This window comes from Vitis riparia, chromosome 3 (genome assembly GCF_004353265.1).
Source record: "Vitis riparia cultivar Riparia Gloire de Montpellier isolate 1030 chromosome 3, EGFV_Vit.rip_1.0, whole genome shotgun sequence".
In the NCBI taxonomy this organism is placed as follows: Eukaryota; Viridiplantae; Streptophyta; class Magnoliopsida; order Vitales; family Vitaceae; genus Vitis; species Vitis riparia.
In genome coordinates, this window is record NC_048433.1 from 9,790,643 (window position 1) to 9,795,767 (window position 5,125).

The 5,125-nt window shown below is 27.8% G+C and overlaps 1 long non-coding RNA gene across 1 annotated transcript; it reads right to left on the bottom strand.

Moving 5' to 3' along the window:
* Positions 1 to 279: 279 nt before the first annotated feature.
* On the bottom strand, positions 280 to 3,730 carry LOC117910876. The gene is made up of 4 exons (XR_004650815.1): positions 3,674 to 3,730; positions 3,012 to 3,152; positions 1,944 to 2,014; positions 280 to 572 (listed from the first exon to the last, which is right to left on the bottom strand). It is a non-coding gene; the product is annotated as an uncharacterized LOC117910876 (long non-coding RNA).
* Between the last annotated feature and the right edge of the window lie 1,395 nt (positions 3,731 to 5,125).

Genomic DNA, 5,125 nt, shown 5'->3' on the forward strand with positions numbered 1-5,125 from the left:
TTGGGAGTCGTATTACAATTGATTCTCGAACATTAAGAAGTCCTACAAGTTGGTGGATGCGTTTTGGGGGTTCAACACCGTGGTTGCAAAAGTTTGTTATTCGAGTCTTTAGCCTTACTTGTAGTGCTTCGGGATGTGAAAGAAATTAGAACACATTTGAATCAGTAATACTTCTATTTTTGTAAATTTTTATACATATATTTCTATTTTAATGTTAGAGAACTTTATTTCATTTTAACACATAAATTTGTTTATCTTATTATTTGTAGATCCATACAAAAAAAAAAAAAAAATAGACTTGAACATTAAAGGTTGAATTCTCTAGTGTATGTAAGGTACAACACTAGATTGAGAGGGCGAAGTCTACAAAGGAAACAAAATGTTGATCCGATTTTGGTAAAGGAGATTGATTCGGATGATGAATGGATTGCGGAGAAAGAAGATCCCCTCCTCCCCCTTGATCTTTGTTGGCTTCAAGATAATGAGTTATTCAATGTTGATGCTATTAGAGTTGTGTCATCCAACTCCCAAGAGACTCAAGCATCATCAGATCACATGATTTCTTCACATTCCTATAAAAGGAAACATAATGAAGTACCAAGTACTCAAAAATTGAAGTCATAAATATGATTAAATTTAATTAAAAAAACTTATAATATTTACACCTAATACTTTATGCTAGGTACAAGTGGAGGCAAAGGCAAAAAAAAGGAATTGAATTTGACACTAATTGATGAAGATGAAGATTTACATGAAATGGGGATACATGATAGTAGACATTTTCCTACTATTGATACATTGGATGAGGATGATGATGACCTTGGAGAGGAGGATTTAAGTTTAAACAATTTACTCTAGTTGTTATTTCATGACTTAGTTATGGAATTTTTGTAAAAGTTTAGAACTATTATTATGGTTGACTCTATTTTCTATTTCATGACTTAGTTATGGCTTTTTATTAAAGTTTGAAACTATTAGTATAGTTGAATCTATTTTCTATTTTATGACTTTGTTATGGTTTTGTGTGAAAATAGGGAACTAGCATGCTTTTTTTTTTTAATGATTCTAATGAGTTGTTTTCACATTTTTATTTATATTATTTTATTTTATTTGTTTAAAATATTAATTAATTATATAATGCGATACTCAAAAAACTTACGCCTCAACACCTTGAGGCTTACGCCTCGCCTCACAAACACAAAAATGTCTCACCTTACGTGTTCCCCTTTAAAAACATAGAGTAATACGACAAAAAAGGGGAACCACCTAAAGGGGTGATAGGGTCAAAGGTAGTAAGTACTACTTATCATACCCCATGTCACACTTTGTATGAATCTCCTTCAACTGTCAAACCTTATGTTGGACATTCTTATCATCTAAGCAAAGCTTCTCCTCATAAAAGATAGGTCAATCCACATACTCATTGATGTTAAGACTAAAACCATACAACCCTATCTCTATAATGCTAAGGTCATACTCCTACCCTCTTAAATCATTATGCAACTCCTCAGTAATTTGAACATCATCATTTTTTAACTCTATTACCTCAATATCTAGAATAGGGGCCTATCGCACGCTATCTTAATATTAATCCTTCTAACAAATCTAGACCTTGACACTCTCACCTCTAGACAAAGTGAAATGTTCCCACAGGTAAACGCATTGTCTCCAAACTAGACCATGCCTCTTTCATAATAAATCCACCTCATAAATCATCAACACAAGGAATTTTAATATCAAAATAAGATCTCAAAAGGTAATGATTTGATACATTTTCATTGGTCTCAAAATAAATGATACATGTGTGAGTTAATATTCATTATTGAAGCTCGACATCAATTCTAAGTCTTAAGGATTGTTTAATTTTTATACTTTACATTTTAAAACAATTATAACATAATGAAATTATAATTGAACGTATAAAAATATAATCAATTGCATACCTCTCTTTTCAATACCCCCATCTTTCCAACTTTGCTCATGCCATTAATAATTTTCATCCACAAGAAATTACCTATATTACAAAAAAAAAACAAAGAAAAATGTTATTACTTATCATTTTCAAATATAAACAAATGTAGTTGTTTAAAATTTAAAATAAAATAAAATAATTTGAAGTCCAAAATGTAAATATTCATAACAAAATTCTCTTTCCATCTCATGACAAATCAACCCCTAATATCTCCTCATTAACATCCTACAGTGGTTGCATCTTCTTTAGCACTACAATATTATTCATATTAAAGTGAATGTAAAATCATAAAAGTATTAGAGTCTAACTAAATTTTTAAAGCATAAGCAACTTGGATAATTTCTATTTTCATAATAACTATTGTCACTTGGTCTAATAATCTTTAACCATAAGAGCAAGTTAATAGAAAAAAATAATAATAAAACAACACTCACATTTTATTGGGCGCTCAAAGGAATCCACAATGAACTTGAAGAATTCACAAGGAGTTGAAAATTAACATTAACATGGAAGAAGTCAATTATTATGACTATATATTAAAAAAAGATTAGATCCACCTACAAGACCAAATGGTAGTTTTGCACCTCTAATCAGATAGTGCTATATATACATCTTTAAATCTCATTATTTGCACCTCTTTGTTTGCACTCAATCTCATTTGTTTATACCTAATACCTTGCCGCATTTATTTTATATGCTTATTCAATAGCCTCAATCTCATCATACACGTTCAATGCTCTAAATTTGAAATTCAATAGACACCACTAACTATCTTAGCATATAGGAAAATTTTTCTTTTATTCTCTAAAAGATTCATATAACCTATAAGGTATATTTGTTTCAAACTCTTCAAAATACCGAGAGCCTGGCCACCTGACAAAATAGTTAAGAGTCCAATAATCAAAACTAACTCACTGCAATGAGAAATCAAACTATTGATTTCCTGACATATATGATCCAAAGATAGTCTCCACAGGAAGGTATATCATTCATAAAAATAAAATCACAGCATCAAAAGATGTTAAAGCTAAGAGCATACCTCCAGACGAGGGAGCCATTGATCGATATTACTGAAGTTTGTGTTCAAAAGAGCTTTTAGGTGTGTTTGGTCCTCGAGAGCTTCCAAAGTGGTTTGAGGAATGTTTTGATCGCACTCTCAGCCAACAGTTGAAGAACAAATCTAACCATGAAGCATTGAAGTTAATCATAAAAGAGCCCAACTCAACTTATAGGGTCCAATGGAAACAAAATATAATATTACATACGATAAATAAATCACCTATTTATCTATAATAAACAAATCAAAAAAGAAAAAAAAAAATAGAAAACACTTAAGGGCGAACAAGTAAACCAGGAGGTTAATAGTAGAGATGAAGTGAACTATTCCTCGAAATCATCACTTCCTCCACAATTCGTTCAGATGGTGGTAAGTCCATTTTCGCACATCACACCGTCCCATTTACCACACCATTGTTTAGGGATTAAAAGATGGCAACAAGAAAATCAGAAATAAAGGAATCCGGGAGAAAATAGAATGGCTCCACAAATAGTGATTCTTTTTGGGCTCACGACATCATGGCTGCCTGGAAGAAGATAGGGCCAATTTCTTTTTCCTTTGAGAAACCACTTATCTGGGTTTACTAGAAATGGAGGAAACACATGAAAGAAGAAGAAGAAGAAGATGCATTGTCCGAAGGTTACCTCACAAACCACAGCGTTGCAACTTCTGACCAAAAAAGAGATGAAAGGGTTTCTTTGAATCTCAGACACCAACTGCTATATAACACCTATAGTGCTCTCTAAATGATCGTTCACGGAAGAGTAAAGGACATATGAGCTGTTTTAAAGTTGACTTGACTGGATTTGAAGAGCTTTATCAGAGACCCGAGATATGGATTTTGTCATTCCCAACAAACAAAAATTTATTGGACCTTTAAAGTGGATGGGACGAATGACTAAATTTATTGATATATTCATACTTCAATTTTATATATAACATATAATAAATATTTTAAAATAAAATATTGATAATATAAAAATTAATAAAAAAATTTAAAATATTAAAAAAAAAATTAAATTTTATATAAAAAGTAAAAATAAATATTTTAAAATTATTTTTAAAAATATATATATATAATTTATCAATAATAATATTCATTTTTAATTTAAATATATTCAATGATATCAAATAAATAATAATATATGTATAAATTTTTTAATATTTATATTTATTATATTTAATAAATATATAGATAATATAAAAAATCTATTAAGAAAATTATATTTTTATATTTTTGGTAAGAAATTAAATCAAATATAAAAATAAAATAATTATAATTATTTATTTAATAATAATAAAATCAGTGAAATATCAATAAAATATTCAAAAATATCAATTGAAACACGAAAAAAATTCAAAAATCAATAAAATATCTGAAAATATCGATTGATAGATATATCTTCCGGAATTTGATATCGGATATTGGATATATCAAATATTTTAATCTTTAATGACCTTATATTTACATTTGCTACAAGTCTTTCGTGGTGGTTACTCCAAAATTGGCTCTCTTTTTTTTCTTTTTCCTGGTAGCTTAAGTTTCACTATATTCGATTCAAGAACTTTTTGTAAATTTGGTTTTAAGTTACCTTTAACCTTTTGTGAATTTGGTCTAAAATGTTTATAGGCTTCTTTTTTTTTTTTATGATTTTGGTTTTAAATTAAAGTAATATAATTTCTAAGAGAAAGATTAAAAATTATTCAAAAAAGTGAAGGAGAAAGAGGTATTTTATTATGTATATATATATATAAAAGATAGTAAATGAAATATATGTATATTACAATCTTTTATATCTTTTCATTTGTTAATTTCAATAATTTTTTTAAAGGAAATTTCAAATGAATGAAAATCAAATACATTTCAAACATAAATTTTTTTACCACAAATATGGATTTAACTTATGTTGTTAAAATCAATTTTTAAAATTTTAAAATTTTAAAAAGTAAAGTATTTTCAATTTTTTAAATAATTTTTAAAGAATCATTACCCTTTTTTTGTTAAATTTTATTATTATTTTTTATTTTTAAAAATAAAAAACAATAAATATATATAAATGAGAAGTTAATGAATCTTTTATCTATCTATATAGTTA